Source organism: Camelus bactrianus, chromosome 15 (genome assembly GCF_048773025.1).
Source record: "Camelus bactrianus isolate YW-2024 breed Bactrian camel chromosome 15, ASM4877302v1, whole genome shotgun sequence".
Taxonomy (NCBI): domain Eukaryota; kingdom Metazoa; phylum Chordata; class Mammalia; order Artiodactyla; family Camelidae; genus Camelus; species Camelus bactrianus.
Window position 1 is genome coordinate 68,825,490 of NC_133553.1, and position 27,358 is coordinate 68,852,847.

At 40.7% G+C, this 27,358-nt stretch overlaps 1 protein-coding gene and 1 pseudogene across 1 annotated transcript in view; both read right to left on the minus strand.

The window, feature by feature from the left end:
• Positions 1-27,358, minus strand: part of TACR1 (tachykinin receptor 1) — a 171,135-nt gene that overhangs the window by 24,826 nt on the left and 118,951 nt on the right. The gene's annotated exons all lie outside the window — the stretch shown is intronic.
• LOC105067768 (histone-binding protein RBBP4-like) lies at positions 3,203-8,713 on the minus strand (annotated as a pseudogene).

Here is a 27,358-nt window from a genome sequence, read left to right on the forward strand (position 1 = left end):
GCGGCAGCCTGTGATTATCACTGAGCCAAGGAGGACTTGGATACGTGCAGCAGACCTGAAGCTTGTACGCTACCATTCTGTCAAGCATTTAAAATACTGTTATTTCTGGTGGGGCTTTGTTTGGAACTGTTTTGATTGGTGCAAATTGGCATAAGTCAGTAAACATTTCCTGATATAATTAAATTGCCCATAAATGTGGGTGTTGGTTGTTTTTCTACTCTGGTCCCTGGCATCTGAAAAACACTTAAACTAAGGAAACAATCCGAGTCACGGTGGCCTGTGACTAACAATCATTTGTGTCCCCAGGTCTGGTCTAAGTGCCCCAGACTCACAGCTCTCAGGCTGAGTGCCCACTTGCCTTGCTATGGCCTGAAAGTACTTCTTCTCCACGAGGCAAATCTTGGCACAACAACCACTAACAAATGGCCAGGTAGTGGCCATTTTTCTTTTCTTTTGATAAAGTTTCCTGATGAAATTTACTTTGGGTACCACATAAACAGCCACTGTTGAAGGCTTGTAGAAGATGTAGAAATCTCACATTTTTTATGTGCAATAGTTTCATTGTAAAGGTGTTTCTGGAAAGTGGATTTGACTTCATCTCACTACTTCTGGGGCTTGGGGTAAGAGGCAAATATCACTAATCCCATTTTAAATTGAAAAATTAAGGTACAGGGAAGGTAATTACTTTGTTCAAGTCACTCAGGGTTGACATGGGAATAGAAAACAGATCTGCCCCTTTCTTTTTTCAGCCCTTTGCATTTCTATTCTTTCTGCTTAGATGAGCTTGAAAGAAGAATGGATAAATGTCACTGAGAGCAGGGAACACGCAGTTTTCAAGAATGAGCACATACGTTGAGCATAAACATTATTCACAGCATTTCATAATGCAGGTAATTGATCGAAAAATAGCATAGCTTAAAACATCAGGCACAGAATTCAGTTCTGTCTGTGTGGGTGACTTGGAATGTGGCCAAATCTTGGATTCCAGTTTATATCTGGATTCATTTTCATATTTCCAAAACCTTTTCCTGTCTTGAACCCTGAACCCACAGAAACTAACGGTTGGCTGAACTGTGGGAAAGACAAATGCCTTACATTCAGTCCCTCAGCCAAAGTTTCTCAGCATAGACAATAGGCCATTATGCTGTGAGCCACACAGGCTGCCAGTCTAAAGTTTCCACGAACGAACTGAGCAATGCAATTTGTGTGTCTCATAAGAAATTATCAAGGAGACTACATTAATCAATGTGAAGTCCGCTGCGAGTCACATATGAGAGGACAAATATTTTTAATGAGGGAGCGTTGGCAGATTTTCATACCTCCCCAAGTTAGCCAAAGAGAACTTAGTAATTTCTGGACCATCTTTTAGGCAATCTACTCCTCTTACAAAAAAAAAAAAAAGTCTTTTTTGCTAGAGGAAAGCTAAGCTGTCTCTACAACAAAGACAGAAAGTCCATGTGGACTGGATGTAGAAAGGTGTTGGCTGGGGAGGGTTATGAGGGGAGCAGTGAAGAGATATGAGACTAGGAGGTAAGCAAAGGCGGATGACTTTTTGGTGGTTACTGTTGGGAGCTGCTGTTTTATCACTTTTGCCCATTAAACTAGGCTTCCTGAACTCGACTCTACTTAGGTGCTGAACTCTGTAGATTTTGGCTGTCTTAAAGTTGCATGTATGTTACATGCAGAGTCACCTCTTCAGGTTGGAGGCCAGCCCTGTGTTGAGGTAGCACCTTCAGTTATTGGGGAGGAGCATACAAAAGGAGCTATATAGTTGCTGCTGGGCCCCATTTCATTCAGACACTTAATTGTTAATGACCCCCCTGCTTTGTGCTAGAATCTGAGGACATAGTGATGAATAAAAAGACCTGGTCTCTGCCCTTTAAGAAGCTTAAAACATAGTGGGCAAGATAGATTATAAGCAAATATAACAACAAATAAATATAAAATCATCAGTGTGTTATGTGCATAAAGTCATCAAACGGAGGTGGGGTAGAGAATAGCAGGGGCTCACACTCAAAGGACCCTCTGATGAGGGGACCTGAAGGGCAAAGTGGTCATATTTGGTGCAGGATGGATGGTCCATACAGAGACAAGAGGAGGCAGAAGACCTTGAGGCCCAAATGATCTGGGTACCCTGAATGAGTCAAGAGAAGGCTGTTGTAGCCAGAGTGGAAGGATTGAAGGCCATGAAATATGGACAGGGGCCACAGTCTGTAGGGTGCTGTGGGCCGTGCTCTTGGGAGCCACCGAATGGGTTAAGCAAGATAAGATGATTCACTTTTCTTTTTCCTTACCCAGGATTAATTTAAATTTTTAAAAATTTATTTTGTTATTTTTTAAATTGAAGTATAGCCCATTACAGTGTGTCAATCTCAGGTATACAGCATAATGTCCCAGTCGTGTGTGTGTATATATATATGCACACACACATACATTTATTTTCACATTCTTTTTCATTAAAGGTTATTAAAAGATATTGAAGTTCGCAGTGCTACACAGAAGAAATTTGTTTTTTATTGATTTATATATATAGTGGTTATCATTTGCAAATCTCAGACTCCCAAAGTTACAGGATTAATTTAATTGTAAAAACAAATACGGGGGGAGGATATAGCTCGGTGGTAGAGCACGTGCTTAACATGCACAAGGTTCTGGGTTCAATCCCCAGTACCTCCATTAAAACAAACAAACAAACAAACAAACAAACAACAAATAAATAACCTAATTAACTCCCCCCACCAAAAAAATATTAAAAAATAAATAAAATAAATAAAAACAAATACAGGCTATAGCCTCACTCTTCTTCACCTGATTGGACAGTCTGTCTGTGGTGTCACTGTCAGGTAAAAACATACACCTTTACGACTTGGTTGTCCCAAGTTTTATTTTTAAAAAATTCACAGACAGGAAAGAAATAATATGAAAACCGTCCAAGAAATACACTAATGGGCAAAAATACATGGGGAAAGAGGAACACATTGTTTTTGACTTAACTAAAGAAACTGAGAGGGGAATTTTTTAAGAAAATGTGCATCCGGGGAAGTTAGATGGGCAAATTTTAGAGTAGGAATTTATATGACTTGAATCATTTCCTGAATAAAAATGACCTTTTGCAATATTCAGACTTCATGGCTACTTTGCTTGGCTCTATTTCTTAAACACTGTAGCCTTTAGTTAAATGAGCCAGAAAAACTAGGGGACACAACATTAGAAGAAAAATAACCACACACATTCTCTTTTCTGTGTCTACTTAAATCTTTGTTACTAGGAAATTCCTGAAGAAAATTTAAATTTGAGTCTGGCTTTGCTGATTCAAGTCTCCCAGTGACTTATTTAGAAAACACCTTCTGTTTGGGCTAATAGCATTGTTGATGGCACTTATAGAAGTAGAGCCAAACAAAGTCTGTGTCTCAAAACCAGTGTGAAATTATTCTCAGGGTTGAGAGGAAGAAAAGGGGCGTCTAAAATCACTAGAAGTTCAGACATTGTCTAGGACACTTATCCTTCTGGGTCCGCACGTCCTTCAGGGTCTTCATCATTTTAAATGTTCTCATTTCCCACAGTTGCATGATACTGGCTTCTGATAGAGAACCAATCACCCAAGATGCATTGGGATTCTAGAAGAAATCAGATATCTTGGAAATTGTTGCCACCGTGATTAAACAACAACTCTGGTGGCCCATCTTCTGCATCTTCTGGGGATTGTTCCTCTCCAGTTTTACTTACATTTCAGGTGTTCAGTCTGTGATCAGTACCCCTGGAAGCCAAACTAGTCTCATTGTGAGGCAATTATTGAACCTGGACTATTTCATCTGTATGTGATTCAAAGGAATGCAACTTAAAAAATATTTTACTGAGTTATAGTCAGTTTCGTGTTGTGTCCATTTCTGGTGCACAGCACAATTTTTTAGTCACACACAAATATACATATATTCATTGTCAGTCTTTTTCACCATGAGCTACTACAAGGTCTTGAATATATTTCCTTGTGCTCTACAGTATAAACTTGTTTATCTATTCTATATATACCTGTCAGTATCTACAAATCTCAAACTCCCAGTCTGTCCCTTCCCACCCCCCTCCCCCCTGGCAACCACAAATTTTTATTCTATGTCTGTGAGTCTGTTTCTGTTTTATATTCCTCCCCCCTCCCCCTCCCCCTCCCCTCCCTCTCCCTCTCCTTCTCCTTCTTCTTCTTCTTCCAGATTCCACATATGAGCGATCTCATATGATATTTTTCTTTCTCTTTCTGGATGAGACTTAGAATGACATTCTCCAGGGACATCCATGTTGCTGCAAATGGCATTATGTTGTCATTTTTAATGGCCAAATAGTATTCCATTGTATAAATATACCACAACGTCTTTATCCAGTCATCTGTCAATTGACATTTCAGTTGTTTCCATGTCTTGGCTATTGTAAATAGTGCTACAAATAACATTGCAGTGCTGGTGTCTTTTTGAATTAGGGTTCCTTCTGGATACATGCCCAGGAGTGGGATTCCTGGGTCATTTGGCAAGTCTACTTTTAGTCTTTTGAGGAATCTCCATTCTGTTTTCCACAGTGGCTGCACCAAACTGCATTTCCACCAACAGTGTAGGAGGGTGCCCTTTTCTCCACACCCTCTCCAGCATTTAAAAAGAATGCACTTAAGTGTCAGAGTCTTAGATCCCACAAGGCTGGTCAGCTGATCCTGTGGCAAGAATGAACTCACTATAGGATTGAAAGAAATGTGGCTCACTTCAGAAGTGTGAGCATAACTGAATGGCTTGGTTTGGAAGTATCATTTGAATGCATACCCAAGCTCATAAGCTTCTGATCATCAAGCACCTGACCCAAAAAGAGACATGGAGAAGATGCCAGAAATCTTCTCCTACTACTGCTGTAATGCCCTGTAAAGATGGTCTTCATGTGCACAACTTTTTCTTCCTTTGGAACGGCAGTGATATCCTATAGGCAGATGGTGTAGTCATTTTTTTCCTTGACTTCTTGAAACTTTCATGTCATTTTAAAAAAGATCAGTTAAAGTCTAGCCCAAGGAAGGAGTCATTCCTGAGTTCTGCCAATGTTCTTAAACAACCTTAGGACAATATAAATAACTAATGTTATCTCAAAGAATGTTATCTACTTTCATAAGGTGTACAAGTTGTCACAGTTTCTACTATTTGTGTGCGTGTCTTCAATTATAATACTGAATCTATAGGTCCAAGTTTACAACAAGCAATATTTACATTTTTAATATTAGTTCCAATGAATTTATAAGTAGCAGGCATTTCCAATTTGTCAATCACAAATTTATTGGGTAGCCAGCACTCTCATGCCCTCCTCCTTTGTAACTGACACAGCAAAAAAAAAACAAATGTGGGGTGAGAGGTGAGCCATGTCCCAGGTCTTGGTTGAGCCCCTGGGACATGCCCCCACCAAGTGTGGGTACTTGGCTTCACGCAGGAAAGAATTCAGGAGCAAGTCACAGTTGAGTAAAGGTAGATTTATTTAGAGAGATACATACTACACAGAGTGTAGGCTGTTTCAGAAGGCGAGAGAAAGGCCACAAGGTGTAGGGGTTGAGTGCTCAGGTTAAAGTAAAAGAGATACACGCTCCATAGACAGAGTGCCAGCCGTCTCCAAAGACAAGGGAGCAAAAGGCAGATGGCATAGTCATTTGAAGCACTAATCAAATGCCCACTGAGACTTGGGTTCTAAGAAAACCCATAGCCTCCTCCTGATGCCCACAGAGACACAAGTCTGGGTTGAACTCTCCAGAAGGGTCTGGTTTAGAAGAATGTTTTGTATAATGAAAACCAAGAACGTTACTGGATAGAGTCTTCACTGCAATGATGCAAGGTTTCTGGGCATATGATGCACTCTGTTTCCTTCTTCATGGTTGATCTTGATTCTTTTTCCTAAATTCTCCTTTTTCAGTGTTGCAGTGTAAATCATCAAACTGAGCATCATTAGGGAGCTGCACACCGGCTATCACAAGGTGGTTTTGTGTGTACCGCCAGTCAGTGACAGGTCAATGAAGACTGAACTTTTTCCCTTCTGGTCTAGTTACATCTGGAAGCCACTGCTGCTAGGCTGGGCCACTCCAGAGCACGGATTGCCACCAATTTGCAAAGAGAAGGGGTGGGCTTTTCCCATATTTTGTACTTTCATTCTTCTACTGTAGCATCAGAGGCTGCTGCTTTCTCTTCCATAAAGGGCAGACTGCGGGTGTCCAGGGTGAGCACTGCAGGAGGGGTAGGAAGGCTGTGGGTGGAATGATCCAGCTTTAATTTTGAGGTGAGGGTGATATTAGACATCCAATCAGGGCCCACAGTGTTCGCCAGAGAAACAGCACCAATGGGATACATGTGATTACATGTGTATGTCCAGACAGAGGGATCTATTTTAAGGAATTGACTCACATGGTCATGGGAATGGTGAGTCTGAAATCTTTAGAGCAAGCCGGCAGACTGGAAACGCAAGTAAAAGCTGATGTTACACTCTTGAGGCAGGACTCCTTCCTCTTCTGGAAAACTTCAAGTGATAGAATAAAGCTCATTCATATTATGGGGTAGGGTGGGGATAATCTGCTTTAGATCTATGAAATACCTTGTAGCAACATCTAAACTAGTGGTTTACTAGTTTGATTGTTGAGAGATGGGCAAGTTGGGATATGACTTAAAGACAGAATGGGCAGGACCCGTAGATGGGAGTGGGTTTAGAGGGTGACGGATACCCCCAGGCAAGCCTCTGACTCAGTCCTGCTGTCTCCTTCCCTTGACAAGGGCTCTCAGGCCCCCACATTCATTGTATTTAGGAAGGAACTGGGGCTTAGGGGAGAGGGCATCGTGGTTAAAATGGTATTCCAACATGGTGATAATCCTGGTTAAAAGTGGACCCAGGTTGAACATGGTGTAAGGAGTGCTTTTTGTTTAGTGACTAAACAGCCACTGTTATAGTGGCTACAGGGACTACAGAGACACATACTACTGACTGGTCTCAAAAAAAATAAATAGTAGTGATAACAGCCACCACCCCCACATCACTAGCGAACACTGATGCAGCGTTTGGTATATGCCAGGCACTGTCCTCAACGCTTGCCATATACTGCTTCCTTCATGTCCACCAACAGTCATCTCTGGGTTATGGGTGATAAACTCAGGCACCAAGACTGCAAAGTACTTATGTACCACGGCACTCAGCACAACTCTGGGACTTCATTCACAGAGACTATTGTGTAAATAGCACCCCTTGGAGTTGGGCGATGAAGTTCACAACAGAGCTTAAGAAACTGATCCAAGACTTCCGTGTTGTGGAGATTAGCATTGCCTTGGGTGAAGAATGATAGAACTAGCCTTTTGCAGCAACATGGATAGACCTAGAGATGATCATACTAAGTGAAATAAGTCAGACAGAGAAAGACAAGTATCATATGATATCATTTATTTGTGGAATTCCCCCAAAATGATACAAATAACTTATTTACAAAACAGAAAGGGGACTCAGACATAGAAAACAAACTTATGGTTACCAAAGGGGAAAGTTGTGGAGGGATAAATTTGGAGTTTGAGATTAGGAGATACTAACTACTATATATAAAATACATGAACAGCAAGGTCCTAATGTATAGCACAGGGGACTAGATTCAGTATCTATGAAAAAGAATATATTATATATATTTTTATATATATATATATATATATATATATATATATATATATATATATATATATAAAAAACTGAATCACTATGCTGTACACCAGAAACTAACACAACACTGTAAACCAACTACACATCAATAAAGAAAACTATGTAGAAGGGAGGCCCCATGTTTTACATATATATATATTTAAAATAAATATATAAAAATATTTATATATATACACATATATAAAATTATTATATATTTGTTATAGAGAGTTTTTAAAAATAAGCGTTTTATTTTACAATCTTTTTAGGTTTAAAGTGAAAAGTTGCAAAGATAATACAGAGAGTGCCCGTATACTTCATGGACAATTTCCCCTACTATTAATATCTTATTAGTATGGTACATTTGTCCCAATTAATGAACCAATGTTAATACATTATTATTAACCAAAGTACAAGACTTTGCTTGTTTACGATGCCGTCAAGAGCTTTGAGTGTGTCCTGGTCAGGTATTGTGTAGAGTGTCCCTCAGCTGGGATTTGTCTGATGTTTTTTTCTTACGATTAGTCGGGGGAGATGGGTTTTGGGGAGGAAAACCACAGAGGTAAAGTGTCATTCTCATCACACTCTATCAAGGGTACCTGCCATCAATATGACTTAGCACTGTTGGTGCTGACTTAGATCACTTGACTAGGGTGGAGTTGCACAGGTTTATCTACTATGAAGCTACTCTTCCCCCATCCCAGCCCTTTATATACTACATTTTTTGGAAGAAAGTCACTATGTCCAGCCCATGCTTAACAAGTAGGGGGTTATGCTTCCCTCCTTGAAAATGGAGTATCTGCATAAATTATTTAGGATTCTTCTGCATGGAGTGATATGAGACACATTAGTGTATTTGTCTACTCTCCTTCACTTACTTTTTTATTCAATCCTCTGTATCAATATGGACTCACATACATTTAGTATATATTTTGGGTTATAGTCCAATACTATTTTTTTTTTTGCCTTAATTGCTCCAGCTTTGGCTATTGGGAGCTCTTACAATTGCCTCCTGTCTCTCTTGACATACCTCCAACATTGTGTATGTGTGTGTGTGTTTGTATGTGTGTTCTGAGCACTTTCTTCCTTTCCGGAAATACAAGATGCTCCAAGCTCATCTTTGTATACTCATTGGCCCTGGTCCTCAAATCAGCCATTTCCCCAGGCAGCCCTGGTTCCTACTGTTGGAGAATGGTATTAGAAACCACGACTTAATCCTCACAACCACCAGAGAAGACAGAGGCTGCTTCCACTTTATCTCCAGTTTGCAGGTGAGAAAGCTGAGACACAGAGAGCTAAAAACTTAGGCATGGCTGTGCATTTGCTGAGTGGGGTGGAGGTCCAGATGTGGTCCCAGGTCTCTTGGTTCCATGGGGATCACAATTTTTCCCTCCACTACAGGCACCAGCAAACTACTACTCACGGGTAAAATTGCTCACCGCCTGTTTTCAAATGGTTTGTGACTTAAGATTGATTTTTCCATTTTTAAATGGTTGAAGAAATCAAAAGAAGAACATTATTTCAGGGCATGTAAAGATTATATGAAAGTCAAGATGGAGCACAAGGGATTTTTAGGACAATGAAATTATTCTGTATGATACTACAGTGGTGGCTACGTTTGGTTATTCATTTGTCAAACCCCACAGGATGCACAACATCAAGAGTGAACCCTAATGTAAACTATGGACTTTGGTTGATAACAATGTGCCCATGTTGGTTTATCGATTGTAACAAAGACGCCACACTGATAAGGGATGGTGAGGGTAGGGGAGTATGTATGTGTGGGTGGGGAGGGCTATGTGTGAACTCTCTGTATTTTCTGCTCAGTTCTGCTGTGAACCTGAAACTGCTCTAAAAAAAATTAAGTTCATTTAAGAAATTTTAAAAAAATTTAAAAAGTACATCAGTTGCATGCAACATAGGACTTTTTTTTTTTTTTAAAGATTATATGAAATTCAAATGTCATTGTCCATAAATAACATTTTCTTGGAACACAGCCATACCCATTCATTTAAGTTATTGTCAGTAGCTACTTTCCATGCTTCTGTGGCTGGGGACAATAGTTGTGACAGAGACCATAGGGCCTGCAAAACTGAAAATATTTACTACTTGGCCTGTTAAAATGTGCCCACTTCTGTTCCATTGTACTGCAAAGAGAAGAGGCTGAGTTACAACTCCTACAGAGGAAAGTACTGCAGACCAACACCACACCTTCACTGGTCTTATTAATGCCATGGTGATGCTCTCCCTTCTTCTGGCACCAACCCAACTGCTACCCTTCTTCAAGTCCCAGCTCTGGCTGCTGGGAGCTTCTCTGGACCTGTCTGGTCTCCATAATCTCTCCTGTTCCTCTGATCTCCCAGACCTCTTAACATCTACTTAGTTTTTGATTACTTGATGCCTTGTATGGTTCTGCATTTCACACACATTAGTGTTGTATTCCAAGTTAGCTGCAAGTTCTTCGAAAGCAAGGACCATGGGTATTTTTCTTTTCCTTATGTTATCAACCACAGATTAAGTTTTCTACTAACTCAGCTCTAATGATTGATACAAATGACCTCCCTGTTTAGGCTTTCAACTGACTATCAGATTAAGCATAAACTCTTTAACATGACACTTAAAGCTCTTGTACTATATCATCTTCAACCCCCATTCTTACTAGTTAACTGGTGCCTAGATTAGTGCTTAGAACATAGTAGCTGCTCAGGAAATGGACTTTTCTGCCTTCCCTTACTTTGCTTTCTCTTATACTCTTACGACATTGGAAAAGAACTGACAACAGTTCTGGATTTGACAATGATGAGGTGAGTCATAAGCAATTTCAGTGTCAGGATGGGGACAAAATTGAGTCAAGGATGCAGGGCAGGATTAGAGATCTGAGGTCACAGGAAGGTAGCTGATAACATCAGTAAAAAATGCTGAAAGATTGCCTAGTAGCATGAATTAATATGGCCACGATTAGCCTGGCTTCCTGGCTTTTGCTAGCATTCCTGAGAGATCTGGGTGTAAGAGGGGAGAAAATATAAAGAGAAGATATAAGGTGAGACAGCTGAGGTTGGGGATGGGTGATGGAAACCATAGAAAACCCTGGGAACAATGCCTGGGTAAACACACGCATTGAGATGCCCTTGATTTAACACCAACTGCAGTCCAGGAGATTACCACGTGTTACCCTGTTTAACCAACTCTGGTAAAATTGGGTTTCATCACCTCAATTTTGCAATTTAATTTGAGGTTCAAAGATGTTCACTGAGGGATGTGGTTTGAGTTAGGATTTTAATCCTGATCTTTATTTCTTATACCACTCTATCATTGTGCCTTCATACTATAGAAATGATGTCCCATTTGGTGCCCTAAGAGGCCCCAGGGTACCACAGAGAAAAGGATACATGTAGCCTTGAAAGTTTAAGTAGACTTTTTAGCACCCTCATTTCTATCAAATCACATATCCTTCCTCATTGTGATTCTTGTAACCCCTCTTGGTCCACCCAGTCACATGAGTGGTGCTGGTTCTCTGCTGAATCTGTGACAAGCGGAGTCCTGAGGATACCAGCATCCACATGGGGGGAACATGGGCTGATGGACGGCACAGGCCACTCCTGTATTTCCCTTCTCTCCAGTACAAGAAAATCAGGAGTGGGAAGGGGACCAGCAAAGGACTGACCTGAAGACTCCTTTGTTCTTCACCATGACTCTCCAAGACAGACCTCTGTTAGGGACTGAATGTTTGTGTTCCCCAAATTGACCTGCTGAAATTCTAAGCCCCTAAATGGGATGGTATCAGGAGGTGGGGGCTTTTGGGAGGTAATTAGGTCATGAGAATGGAGCCTTCATGATGACAGTAATGCTCTTATAAGAGCAGAGAAATGGGGGAAGGGTGTAGCTCAAGTGGCAGAGAGCATGCTTAGCATACACAAGGTCACGGGTTCAATCCCCAGTACCTCCTCTAAAAATAAATAAATAAACCTAACTACCCCTCCACACACAATAAAGACTAGAGAAATGATATCTCTGTCTCCACCACTGAGGATACAGCAAGATGTCCTTCTGCAAACCAGGAAGAGGGTTCTCACCAGGAATAGGATGGACCAGCATCTTGGACTTACCAGCCTTCAGAACTGTGAGAAATAAATGTCCGTTGTGTTAGCCAGCCAGCCTATGGCACTTTGTCATAGCTGCCCAAAGTAAGGCCACCCTAGTGTGTGCTGGGCTCTCTGAGTACAGTCCTCTAGTGAAAACCTGTTTTGGTGCCAACTTGATGATAGCAACAAGTATTTTTGAAGATAAGAATACAGTTTCCTGGGTCTAAAAGCAGAAAGACCAAAGGTTTTCCCATCATATTGAAACCCATTTGTTGTCTTCCTTCTTCATGGAAGCTATTCTCAAACAGAATGTTAAAGAAAAAAATCACCATGGGCCTATTTTTAAAATACTGATTCCTGAATCCTACTCTGTAGAGATTCTGAGGTAAGGTCTGGAAACATGAATTTTAACCAGTGCCTCAGTGATTCTGAGGCAGGTGGATCCTTCTATATGTTTAAAAAAGAAAAAAACAACAGTGCTCTGAGAGGGAATCCAAATTCGCCAGCTTTAAACCTTTGCAGTCCTTAATGGCATTTAGGGCAGGCACCCAAGTCCCTCCCTAGAGACAGATTCGCTAGTGAATTTTGCTGTAGTTTGAAAGAAAGCGGGTGTCTGTGGTGTTCACAGGTGCCTCAGGGGGTGGCTGGCTGGGCCAGGCAACGAGAGACCCTCTCAGGGCATTTTCCTTAGAGAGTTTTCTCCAGCTCAGGGGCTGGCCTCAGTCTTTGAGCCCCAGAACCCCCATCTTACAGCATGCACAGCCTCACAGGCACAGACGCGCTGACCACACTGTCAGGAATCTGATTTGTAAACCATTTTAATGGAGAAATATGACCGCTGAGTAAACTGGATCATGTAACCAGATTCAGCACCAGGGGGGTTGGCTGGCTGAACATGGGGCCTCCATGACTCTGAGAGACTAAAAGGCAGGGACACCCCCGTCCACAGTGAGGATCTGCTTGTCAGGGGGATGGACACCTCTCCTTCTGAGGGGACACTTGTCCTCACACAGTGCCTGGCACACAGTTAGTGTCCTGAAGATGGCTTAGCAGGGTGAGGCCAGCTTCAGGACTCTTTTGTTCAAATCCTCAAGATCTGTGGTTCCCAGATTTCTGCATTTCATAGAAAAAATTAAACAAAATTTGGGGACCGCTGTAGGGTTTTTTCTAGTCTCTTACTGTGCCAAGAAAGGACATTAAAAAATGAACCTGAGCTAAACTAAACTACTGACAATTGTCACCATCACTGCATTTGGGAAACTACATTTTAATGACAGAAAAGAAGGGCGGACTTAATTTCAGCATAAAAAGCAGACCTTTAATTGAAGAAAAACTCACTAAGCACAAGTACACAGACTGGGTGTTTGGAAACACCTGAGAATCTGGGCAATCTTTTTTTTTTTTTTTTTTTACTTTGCCTGTAGCCACCCTCCAGATGAGCTATAATCACATTGATTTCTTTTCCACTTACAATCACAGTCCAGCCCCACCTCTGAGATCACCCTGACTGGAGTTTTAGGTGTCCCCAAACTGGGCAGTGTCGCTTTCACAGACAAGCTCCTGATACAAAGGCAGCTTTGGCATTCTCTGTGTGGGAAGCCCCCAGTGAAAGTCTCAGAGGGTGACTTTATTTCCAAGAGGAGGAAACTGAGGAGCAGGTTGTTGACTGGCTGATACTGGTCACCAGGGCTTGGAGCCTGCATCATCCCCTTTGACGGAGAGGGTGTGACAAGGGGGCCACAAGTGATGCTGGTGTTGGCTGATAAGGCAGTAATTGGTTTGAGCCCAGTTACTAAATTGGACCAAGGCAGAAAAGATAAAGAAACAAGAGATAGTAAAGGGCATGGTTGTTGCTCACGGGTGAGGGTGCACCTTGGGGTTTTCCCTGCCTGGAGTCGGGTGGGCACCCACTGGGGCTGGTCTGGGAGGAGGGAGCAGTCAACCTGTGCAGATGGCAGGCTGACATGAGGCTCCGCTGTCTGGAGACCAGTCACTGAGGAAGATGGGGGGATGGAAAAAGGACTTCTCTGCCACTTCCTTTTAATGGAATTCTGGGCAGATTCCTTTCCCACAGCCTCACATAGGAATGGCTGCCTCTCACCAAGAGACATATGGCCAGATAAAGAAGGCTCCCCAGACCCACCTGCAGGACCATTTCTGCTGTGCAGGGTGCAGCACGTACAGAACACATTCTCCTCAGCTCATCTTTGAGGCCCTTTCCTACCCAAGGGCTTTGAAATAAGGGACACCTGCACCATCCCTCCAATTCTGGGTTTTGTCCAAACCAAAAACATGTCTTGGAATTATATAGCATGCATAGTGTCTGAGATAAACCACATATATTAGAATTTAAACTATTAATTAGTGTCTTTTTTTTTTTTTTTTAAACAGTTATGTTGTCCTATCATCTATCAACAGGAAAGAAATGTCAAAATATTTTCACACCTGGTGTGGCTGTGCTTGTGTGTTTCTGTTGAACGCCAGCCCAGCTCATCAGGAGAACCAAGCTTCTCTGCAAGGTGAGAAGTGAGCAACACAAGTGTTGGCTGGCGCTGTTACAACTTGTTGCAAAGGAGAAGAATTGACAATGGGGGTTTTTGTCTTTTGGGTTCCCTGAAGCTCCAGCCTCTAGCAAGAGCCCTGTTGAGCCTGCTTTTAGACACAGGCATCCATCAGGGTGTGCGTGGGTGTACTCAGCCTCGTGGGGGAGGCAGAGCTCAAACTTCATGTCCCAGTGACACGCTCTACATAATGTGACTGATTCTCCTGGGTGGACTGGCCCTGCAGCCTGTGTCAGTTTTGAGATGTCTTTTTGAATCATCACAATTCCCCAGCCTGGGGAAATACGGATTTTTTTTTTTTTTTTAATAGCTGCTGAGTAATGCACTGACCAAAAAAATGCCATGTGATTCACATTTCTCTTTTTTATTTATTAATTTTTTTTCCAGATTTCTCTTTTAGAATGAGAAATAAAATTATTTCATTCACCTTATTCACTCATAACAAGCAATATTTTCAGGCGAGAAGGTGGCTTCAGACTGTAGCCTATGTTAGGCTGCCCTCTGCCATACAGAGGTCAGGCCAATTTGGGGTGTGTGTGCATGAGGGTTAGCCTTCTTGCATGAGAATAAAATGTTTTAGCACTAATAGAGCCGGGAAGAATCTCCCTGTGCAGTATGAGTAGGTGACCAACTTGTCTTGGTATGCCTGGGATTTAAAACAAAAAGTCCTGCATTCAGGGAAAACCCCTGAGTTCCTGGCAAAGCAGTGTGGTTGTTCACCCAGATGTGGGGTTGCTGTGAGCCTGCTCCTTTTCCCAGCTGCCCCTTGTTTCACTGGCCTAAGATACGGCTGATTGTACACTATTTAAGATTCATTCCTTTGAGTCAAAGCATTGTCCCATATTAAAATGCAGGCATTTTTTAGAGGGGTGGCCCATTAGACCATTATATTTGGAAGCAGCATTCTGCACTGCTGATCACTCCCTTCTCTTGAAACAACTGTCTTCTCTCTCAGGGAAGTGCAAATTAAGACCACAGCAAGATAGTATTTTTCATTTACTAACTAGGCAAGAACTAAAGAAGTCTGACAACACCACATGCTGATGGGACGTGGACAACAGGAACACTTATGTACTGCTGGTGGGTATGAAAATTGTTACATCTCCTTTAGAAAACAGTTATCACATAGACATTCTTTTATAAGGTTGAACATGTGCAAACCCAAGTTAATCTCACTTTAATATGTATGCCCTAGATATGTGCCCTCTTCTACTTGGGCCTCAGGAATCATACACAAGAATTTCATAGCAGCAAAAAACTGGGAATCACCTAAGCGATGACAAGTAAGAGAATGGATGAATGAATCATGAAGTACACATGAGATAATACGCAGCAGTTAAACTAATAAAACACAGCTACATATAGGAAAATAGATAAATCTTGGAAATAAAATGTTGAGCAAAAATGTTAAACTAATTATGAAAACAAAATGCAGCCATTTCTATAAAGGTGAAAATCAAGCAAAACTAAATAATCTACTGTTTAGGAATTCATACAGACCGCCTATGAGAGGGAAGCAAAGATGGCTTCTATAGCTTAATAATATTCTAGTTCACAAGATGGGTATTAGAGTCATGTATTATAAATTATCAATATGTCTAGTTATTTACATATATGTTAATACATTCATTTGTAGAAATAAAAAATATAACATATGTTTTAGGAAAATAAGAAGGTGGAAATAAATCAAAACATGTTTATAATCACAACAAATGTAAAGAGATTAATTCACTCACTAGAAGGCAGGGATGGTAAGATTATATTTTAAGCAACAACAATGATGAAATATCCAGCTAAATGCTCTTTATGAAAAAGACACGCAAAACATAAGGACACAGAAAAATTGAAAGTAAAGGGACAGAAGAAGATATTACAAACAAGAGGTAACTATGTTAACATCAGACAAATAGACATTAAGGCAAAAATTAGGAACATCTAATATCCTAGTGTCCAGTATTAGGAATCAAGAGCCTCTATAAAATCACACAAAGTTATAACTTATTTGAACTGCATAACACAGCTTTACTAGGTACAAAGCAAAACCTAGCATAAGTACTAGGAGAAATGGATAAATTCACAACCACAATGGGAGGGAGATTTTAACACATGTGAGTGGCAGCTACAGGTTTATGCGCCAGTCTGCCTCTGATATTCTGTCCCTCTTCATTTTTTATGTGGCTTTGAGCAAGTCTCTTCCTCTTGTTAGATCTCAGTCTCTCATTTCTGGAAAAAAAAAAAAAAGCGACTGGACCATATGGGTAGAAATTCCATGAAATACCCACAATCCTATGCCAGGCCATGTTTGGGAAAAGACCTTGTCATATTATGGATGATTCTGAGCCCAGTGGCAGCTGGTGCTCTCTGCTCAGCATGTCCCAGGAGAGTCTATTACCTGCTGTTTCCCCTGACAATGCCACCTTCCAACACCCCACCACCCCTCACCCCTCCATCTCAGGCAGCTTTATAAATACAGAAGTTTATAAACATCTTTGTCCGCTGAAGGGCTAAGAGAGAAAACTGCCTGGTCAATCCAGCTTCTAGAAGGTGCTCATCTGGTTTACCTCTTGAAGTCAATTTGAGTGAGGAAGGAAGTTCAAGCCAATTCCACTGGGAGGCTGGCATTAATACAGGACAAATGCCCCTGGAAACCTGGAAGGGGCCGTCTGTAAATGCAGCTTCCCTCCGTGGCAATTCCAAGCGTAGCTTAAAGGGACTAACCGGACAGTGCTGGTTTGAAAAGGGGCTGGTTTTGCTGGCCTTGGCAGTCACTGGTGCAACAACAGCTGCTTGTCTCTGCATGTCTTTCTCATCTCTAAAGTGATGGGACTGGGTTCTAACCTCTAAGGGCCTCCCAGCTCTGGTAAAGACAGAACTCTAAGTCTTGACAAGATAACTCTATTTTTTTTTTTAATTGACTTTCTTACTCAGCGGGAACAGGGGGGCATACTAGCATTCACCAAGTACCTACAAGGTTCCAGATGCTTTACAGAAGTAATTTCATGTAATTCTCACCACACACCTATTACTATTTTAGTTTTACTGCCGATAAATGAGGCTCAGGGAGGAAATGCTTTAGACACTTGTATTTACTAGTATTTACAGGATTCAGGTCTTTTGACACCAGCAACTACTTTTTCTACTACAACCAACCTACAGTGGCTAGTACATGTCCGTAAAGAGGTCAGATGGTTCTGTTGTGAATTTTAGTTCCTATAAGGTGGAACTCTTCCAGAAGGGGCTAAAAGGAAGAAGGGGTTTTGGTAAATGGTTGACACAAGACTACAAAAATCCACAAATATCTAATCATTGAAGTGGGAACAACACAAAGACACAAACATCCTGGGTAAGGACTGCTTAAGAGGTAATACTGAGATGGAACCTTATAGTCAGCCTGTCAGCACGTGCACTCATTCATTCCTGCATCCATCTGTCAAATTCCTTCTGAGCATTTACTGTGGGTTGGTTCTGGGACGCTGAGGGTGCAGCAATGAGCAACATAGACCCAGTCCTTGCTCTCCTTAGTCATGCTAAATTCTCAGTAGCTCAAGTCTGCTGAGAATTCAGTCAGTGGATAATGCATCACAATCCGGCGCGCAAGTGCTGTGATGGGGGGACCACATGTCATCATGGGAGCATGGGGCTGGTGCCTCCCCCCAGGCACGAGGGTTCAGAAAAGGCTTCCAGGAATGTAACCCATTGATGATTTTGTCCTCTTCTCCTTCTCCTTCAATCTCCCCATTTTTCCTCAGTCTTCTCTCTTTCCTCTGACAATCAAACTCAAATCAGTTAACTCAGATTGGAATGTTCATCCACATTTATTGCACTACCCCTTCTGGAGAACCTGCATTTTAACCTGGGACTCTTGGTACCAAATGAACCACTTCTCTACTGGTGTGGCTGCTATTATTAGAGCAGGGCATCATTCCAGACTGGGGGTGAGAAGTGTTGCCCTAGATCACCCACGTAAGGCCTCTATACCCCCAGCACAGAGGGAACAACACTGGCTCAGAGCTGTCAGTTGTGATGATCGTGAATGCAATACTTGATAACTGAATTAGGAATTCAGTGTCCCTGTCCACATTCCATTTGACTTCTCAGTTATTATCTCATTTGAATTGGGAGTAATGGATTTTGCAAGCATTTGCAAGTTGCATGACCTTGAGAGACTGTCTAAGCTCTCTGAACCTCAGTTTATATATCTGTAAGGCGAGGATTATGTTAGAGCCCTCCTCACAGGAGATCATGAGAAACAAATAAGATTATTCATTTAAAGTGCTTAACATAATACCTGGCTCTTATAAGAGCTTGATAAAAGCTTAATATCATTCAAAATAATAAGAATTTCAATTCTATTAGTTTCCCTTTGCCTCCATGTTATTATTTCTCTTTTCTATTGAGACCCTCTTCTTCTAGGCAAAATGTCCAAGGGCATCTTGGCTTGCTTTTCGATGTTCCACTCCAATATGCCCCAATCACACCATCTATGTCACTTCCAACTTCATGAAGGTAGCAGAGATACAACCAGAGCCCTGGCTGGGATATATTCAGGGGGACTAAGGATCTTCTTTGGGTATCAGAAAAGCAAATAATAACTCAAAGTGGTTTTCAAACTGTGAATATTCTTGGCTTCATTTGTTCCTTTTCAGATAATCACGATGTGTGCAAAATGTTTAGTGCCATGACTTATCTCCTATACGTTCTTAGTAAATGAGAGTTCTTTTTCTCTTTTTTGGTATTTCTTCCACTACCCACCTTCTCTTTTACTTGTAACTAATCCTGAAGACTGTCAGAATTATAAAGGGGAAAATGTGACAAAATAATTCTAAAGTTTATGTAAAGTAAACATAGATATTGAATCATGCACCCACAAGCTCTCTGACAAATGTATTAAAGCATCAAAATCTTGTCAGTGCCTGAGGTCCCACCGATGTCAGAGAGCTCATACTTCACAAAGCAGCCTATACCATTGCTTCTCAGCAGTAATTATTCCCCAAATTGTCTTAACACGATGCCCCATGACATGCCTTCCTGTCATTTCTATTCATTGGTCCTGATTTTGCTCTGTGGAGCAACCCAAAGTAAGTCCCACACCTCTTCCATGTGACAGCTTTTTACTCCCTTTTTACATATGTCCCTTTCTGTCTCAACACATGGCCACTGCTGTAGTGTTGTCCAACACAGTTGAAGGGGGGTATTTTAATGTCTCATTAGCATATCTTTCTGTATCTAGTTTCTCTTCCAATTTACCTCTCCGACTCTTGCAAGAGTTCGCTTCCCTAAATTGGGTTATTTTCTACTGGTTAAAGTCAAATGTTCAATTTGGCACTAGAGCCAGGGCTGCCATCTGCCCTGTCCTTCCTGCCCTCCACTGCTGGTCCTGAGTTGTCCCCTGTCTGTCCTGCCTCATTTCTCACTGTACCTTTACACAGTGTTATTAGTAGTATCTCTAGTTACCATGGACAACTTGTCTTCCCAGAATACTTTATGATTTTCTGCCTTCTTGTTTTCACTTGTTCCACACTTATTTTTGTCTCTGGAAGCTCCCCTCATCTCACCCTCTGTGTTCAAATGAGATGTATTTACATTTCAGAAGTCCAGGCTGTGTTTCTAGACCTCGTACATTTTTGTGTCACTATGGAGGAAATCACTTCTATCCATCCTCTGAGAGATTATTCTTCAGGGTGATACCCAATCACAGCAATCTTTTGGAAGACTGATCCCATGGTGACCTCTGGGGTTACCTTTGAAAATGGAGAAACCACATTTCCCTTATAAAATTTTAATTAATTAATTTTTATTGGTTTACAACATTATATAAGTTTCATGTGTACAATATTCTATTTTGACTTCTGTATAAACTACAGCATGCTTACCACCAAAAGTTTAGTTTCCATTCATCACCATATAATTGAATCCTTTTACCCATTTTGCTCTATCCCTCCCTATTCCCTTCTGGTAACCACTACTCTATTCTCTGTCTATGGGTTTGTTTTTGTTTGATTTGATTTATATATTTATTTATTTATTTTCTATATATGAGTGAAATCATATGGCATCTGTATTTCTCTGTCTGACTTATTTCACTTAGCATAATACCTTCAAGGTTCATCCATGTTGTCTCAAATCACAGGGTTTCATCTTTTTTACGACTGAGTAGTATTCCTTTGTATATGTATATACCACGTCTTCTTTATTCACTTATCTGGCAATGGACACTTAGGTTGTTTCCATATCTTGGCTATCGTAAACAATGCTGTGATGAACATAGTGGGCTGTGTATGTATCTTTTCAAAGAAACTAGACCACTGCCTTGCACTACACACAAAAATCAACTCAAAATTGATAGAAGACTTACATGTAAGAATGAAACCTTAAAACTCAGCAGAAAACATAGGCAGGCTACTCTTTGACATCAATGTTAGCAATATTATTTTTGGCTATATTTCCTTAGACAAGAGAAGCAAAAGCAAAAATAAACAAGAGTGACTACATCAAACTAAAAAACTTCTGCACAGCAAAGCACCAACAAAATGAAATGAAAAGCTACCAAATGAGAGACAATAGTTGCAAATCATATATCTAGTAAGGGGTTAATATCCAAAATATATAAAGAACTCATACAAATCAATATTTTAAAAAAAAAAAACAATGTGATTCAAAAATGGGCAGAGGACTTGAATAGACATTTTCCCAAATAAGATGTACAGATGGCCAACAGGCACATGGAAAGATGCTCAACATCACTAATCATCAGCGAAATGCAAATCATTAGAATGGGTATCACCAAAAGGCAAGAAATTCCAAGTGTTGAAGAAGATGTGGAGAAAAACCCTTGTGCACTGTTGGTGGGAATGTAAATTGGTGCAGCCACTATGGAAAACAGTATGAAGGCTCCTCAAAAAAATAAAAATAAAATTACTGTATGATCCAGCAATCCCATTCCTGGGTACACATCCAAAGAATATGAAAACTACTACATTTTTAATGCAGTTTTGTCACCTCAGACAGGTTATTGCATCACAAGGTGCAGAGCAGTTTATCAGAAGTTGGTTTGTTTATTTATTTATTTATTTATTTATTTATTTATTTATTTATTTATCTACTTACTTACTTAATTGACATATATGGTTTACTTACTTATTGAAGTATTGTTGATTTACAACATTATATTAGCTTCAGGTGTACAGCATAGTGATTGAGTATTTTTGGAGTATTTTATACTCCATTATAAGTTATTATAAGATAATAGCTAGAATTTCTTGTGTTGTAAAGTATATCCTTGTTGCTTATCTATTTTATACATCGTAGTATGTATTTGTTAACCCATACCCTTAATTTGTTCCTCCCCTCCTTCCTTCTCCCATTTGGTAATCACCAGTTTGTTTTCTATATTTTTGACAAAGTTTGGTTTTGAAGTAATTAAGCTGATCTGCCCACAGATCACAGCACCAGAGGAAGCAGTTACTCTTCATCTTGAAAAAAAAAAAAAAGTTGCATGTCTGTTACTTACATTTCAAGATATTAAGATTTGGGCAAAGCTAATTCTTACTGAAATTCAAAATCAAAATGTGATTTGAAATTTTGAATTAAGTTGGTATAAATATTTATAGGAGGATAAGGCACATTTCAAATGGCTGGAACACTGAATGTCTTTTTTTTTTTAATGTGCTGAGGAAGAAAAATGCAGTGTACAGTCACTCCATGTGGAAGAAGGTTTAATCCCGCAAGGACACACAGAGCACATGCATAAAAACCCAGTGCCACACATATACACATACACATACACATACACATACACATACAACCATCATCTCTTCCCTTGGTCATTTATCATCATTGGTAGGCTCAGAAACAGCTGTTCATTTGGACTTTTAATATTTGCACAATCACTGGTCCACTGGGCCAGTGATGGCTACATTTGGTAGTATTTCAAATTCAGGAAGCTGATGTGCTCTCTCGAGTCATCACTTGGTTTAGGGAGGAAAACTCTAGAAGGCAGAAGACCAGAGCTTCAATTCTGCCTCTCCTATCCACTAATCCTGTGAGCTTGAATAAGTGTTTTGTTATTTCAGACTTCCAGACAGGGCTCACAGGAGCATTCCCTACCTCGCAGGGCTGTTGTAAACACATACAGAAATAACTAATGTGAAAGTACTTAAGAAAGTTGAAAAGAATGACACACCAAGTACTGTTGTTGTTGAAATGATTACTTAACTCTGTTAGCTGACGATTAGCACAACAGAAGAAGCACTCCCTAAACTATAGCACCCAGATGGGGAAAGCTGGGAGGAGGGAAGCCATAGTCAGGGACCAGATGAGAAAATAAGGAAAAGGGCATGAGAATAAATGAATCCATCGGGAGGAGTCAGGGAAGGATTATCTTCACAAAGCCACCTGGGAAACTTCCATGATTCCAAGCCACATGGCAGATTGCCTGGCAATGACAAGTCAATCAGTGCATCAGTCCCTCCATCTGTCACACTGCAGGTGCAGGTACAAATACAAAAGAGCCAGGCCTACCCTGGGGGAAATTACAGTTGAGTAGAGAAACATGATCTAAACTCAGGAAACAGAATAAGACTATATAATAAATGACGCAAAGTTGAATAAAGAGAAAGTAGATAAGTGCTCCCAGCTCCAACTTATACGTGGGTAAGAGGGGTGACTATCTTGTGTCCTGTGCTATAGGGGACCCAGTTAGGCCCTTCTATGACCAGGCCACCCCCATAAAACAAGGAGTCTATGCCCTTCTTGGGGTCAGGAAGACATGTCCACAGGTGACCCCTCTACCCTTGTCACCCTGGAATTCCCTACTTCTAGGGCCTGTGTGGGCCTCTTCCTTTGGGTCAGTCTCCGCAAGGGTGGACAATGCTGCTTGTGGTGCCTGTGGGGTGGCCAAGGGGCAGCTGCTTATGGGGACTGGATGTGGAAAGAACTCAGATGCAGAGATCAGAGTGTCACATGTGTGAGACTCCGTCTCTGGGTAGGGGCAGAGGCAGTGGCGGGAAGGATAGTGGGCCAGGCTGCAAGTTAGAGGCTGGGTTGCCCTGCAAGACCATGCTCCTACAAAGAACTCCAAGGAGTAAAGTGTTCAAACCTGGCCTTCAGGTCAACATTAAGGTGTCTGTTTTAAAGATAAGAGGATAAAGATCTTAATGAATGGCTTATTAGCTTCATTTAAACTTCAAAAAAATTAAAGTATAGTCAGTTACAATGTGCCAGTCTCTGGTGTACAGCATAAGTCACTGTCATACATATATATATATATATATATATATATATATATATATATATATATATATATATATATATTCATTTTCCTATTCCTTTTCATTAAAGGTTATTATAAGGTAATGAACATAGTCCCTGTGCTATACAGAAGAAATTTGTTTTTTATCTATTTTTATATGTAGTACTTAACATTTGCAAATCTCAGATTCCCAAATTTATCCTCTCCCACCCTCTTTCCCCTGGTAACCATGAGATTGTTTATTATGTCTGCAAGTCAGTTTCTGTTTTATGGATGAGTTCATTAGTGTCTTCTTTTTCCTTTTTAAGATTTCACATATGAGTGACATCATATGGTATTTTTCTTTCTCTTTCTGGCTTATTTCACTTAGAATGATGATCTCCAGGTCCATCCATGTTGCTGAAAATGGTATTATTTTATTCTTTTTTATGGCTGAGTAGTATTCCATTCCATAAATATACCACAGCTTCTTTATCCAGTCATCTGTGGATGGACATTTAGGTTGCTTCCATGTCTTGACTATATTTAGACATGATGCCAAGACACACTCTTTTTTTGGTAGGTCTGAGTGCTTCAGTAGTTTGGAGAAGGGAGAGACTGACATTTCCTAGCAGCCACATCACCCCAGGCAGGTTGTTGTATCACAAGATGCAGAGAAGTTTGTTAGAAGCTGGTTTTGAAATTAATTAAGTCTACAGATCACAGCACCAAAGGAAGTAGTTACTCTCCAATTTTGCAAATATTTGTTGCATGTTTATTACTTATACTTCAGGATACTAAGAATGTGAGGAAAGTAATTCATACTGCAATTAACAGCAAGCATCCAGAAGGACTTCCCGGGAGAGGAGATTTGAATTTTGCCTTGAAGTATTTGTCCACACTGGGAAATAATTCCAAGGCACATGAATAAGCAAAGCCCTGGAGGTAACAAAACCTGGCTGGAATCAAATCATTATTGATTTCTTCCAGCCCAGCCGCTCTATGTATTCCCTCATATGGCTAAATTCCCAACTTTTTCTTCACATTTTACTGAAGCCCCTCTTCCTCCATGGAGCCTTCCTGAATTTCTTCATTTCATCAAATCACCTCTCTTTTCTGCTTTAGTTGGAATACTTTATCTAAATCATCAGCATGCACAAGCATTTTTTAGAAAACCTACTGTACATAGACATTGCTAGTTGGCACTATCCAGTTTTTAATTGAGAGCTAATGCTTTTGGGAGTGTTATTTTTGGCTCCCTAAAACTAGAACTCCTGGGGATGAAAAGCCCTTCATTTAAACACAGAGTGACTATAAAACCGGTCTGTGGCAAGGTTATTCTGACAGTTCTATGCTGTCTGGGTTGAGAAGAGAGAAAGCAGAGCAATTATTGGTATTCTCAAACTTTTTGATCAAAATTGCTTCTTGCAAGCAGAGGACATGTATCCTCTGGGAAATCTGAGGGCATAGCCCTAAGCTGTGCACGTCCAGCTCAGACATTTATGTGAAGCCTCTTGTTTTATCTTAAAAACTTCATGCAGATTGTCTATTCTATGCCACGATACATTTTTCCATCTGTTAAAGTAAAGTTTTAAATTACTTATCATGGAGTAAAGCCAACACTCCTGGAATATTTATCATGCCAGTTATAAAGGCTAAATGATTCTCAGGGCCAAGCACAGAACTTGGCTCATAGTAAACATTTAAAAACTGTTGAATGAATGAATGAATGAATGAGCCATGCTGAGGGGTCTCATATGCTCAGTCTGTCAGAGCAGGCAGGTAGCTAGATATGAGCAAAGAAGGGGGGACATGAGCAAATGACAGAAAACCATACATCTTGTGAACAACGGGGGGGGGGGGGGAGTCCTTGGACAGACCAAGAAAAAAAGGATCCTCTGGACTGATAAAAAAAAAAAAACCATACCTTCTGAGTTGATAAGTGTCCTGGAGGCAGAAGGGTGGGACAGGACAGGAATCCCCACCATCCTAATGCAACCTTTTGTTCATCATGATCTCATCTAACTTCTCAATCAAGACTAAATAAGAATGAAAAATCCCTCCTCCCCACCTGGGAAGGTGGAGGTGGGATGAAGATCAGAAAATATGACCCCAAACCCCTCCCCACCAATGAATATTCTGCTCATTCATTTTTACACTCATATAACGAGCTTGCGGAGAAAACTCGGGGCAGCCACCCACTTGGGTCTGCCCACTTTTTCTTTGAGTTTTTGGGTCTAACCTGCCCCTTAATAAATCCTTGCTTTGTTTTCTTAACCTCCGCATCTAGTCTCTGAAGTCTTTCTGTGACAAGACAAGAACCTCTGGACCCCAACAAGTCGATTGCATTATATTCCCAGGAGAAAGCATGACTGAGTCTGAGTAGGTGGGGATTAGGTCACTATTTCAATGATTCACTTGTCAAGTGTGAACAAAGAATGTTGCCCGCTAAGTTAGTAAACAAAGGATGTTCTGCCCATCAAGTCTTCAGTCTTTGTAGCCATCCAATTCAGTGCACCCTGAGGGCATTCAGGATGGAGAAAAACAGGATACTGGCCCTAGACAGTTTAGGTGCATATCAAAGGAATAATTTCATTAAACCCACACCCTTCCATCTTGCCGTAAAGAGAAAAGCACTACGTTCATTAACTTGAGATGGCTGGTTTTTCTTTATTTAGCAGTAATCTTTTGATGTTTGACTACCTGCTCTCTTTTGTTTTGTTTTTGTTTTCAAAAACTCCTATATATCCTGACTTACTCTTTACCTGTTTGGAACAGTCCCTCAGAGCTATCTGAGAGGCTGTTATCCCAGGTTTACATCCTCAGTAATGCCCCAAATAAAACATAATTCTCAACTTTCAGGTTGTGCAATTTTTTTTGATTGATGTTTTTGGCAACCAGTGAAGGGACCTACAGCAGAATTCTCTCCTTCACACGAACTGTATGAGGAACCAGAGTCTTGCCCATCTGCTGCCCAGAAGAGTCCAGACAAATTTGAGTGTCTCTCCAGGTTCTTGGATCTCCCATTGTTGGTTAATGATCCTCAATTTTATTTGGCAGTTTATTGTAGTTACCTGGCTCCCCAGTTGAAAAATACTGGAAAATACCTTCCAGCTGAAAAATACTGGGAGAGCCCAGTTGAAAGACAGTAGGAGTTACTCAGTTGAGAGACACTGAATGGTCTGGATTGGGTGATTAGGTGAGAGTCTGAATAAATGAGGGGTGTCAGAAAGCCAGCCTCCAACTAACACACCAGACAGATTTAGGTATGTACACAACTGACACCTACAAGTACTTAATTGTGAATTAAAGGAAATCTCACCCTGAAAATGGCAGATGCTCCTTTATTGCATATGCAGTCAGTAGAGAAAGTCACTTGATAAAACGTCTTTTCAGAATTCTGACCTTAAAGAAACAAGAGTCCTTCTAGGGGGAACTTGTAGTTCTCTCACTGTTACTAGATGGTTGCAAAGAACACTTATCATTCACAACACACGTTTGACAAGGTTGAATGTTGAGAAAAGCTGTAGAAGTATAAATTCAAGTGAAAACTAACTAAAATTCTTGGGTAATGAAGCCCCATCAGTCCCAAACAAGTTCAAGCAGAGATCTGTGGTTAAAGTTCCTTTTGTTCAAGTCAGCACTCTCCCAGCTTTATCTCCAGGCTGTCACTGACTTCCCCATCCCTTGCTGTTTTAAACAAATAATTGGATGTCTGAGCACCTCCTTGCCTTTCCTAATCACTTCTCCCCTGCTGAGACCTGATCTTTTAAACCAAGCAGACTATTCACCTGGAGGAACTGAAGCATTTC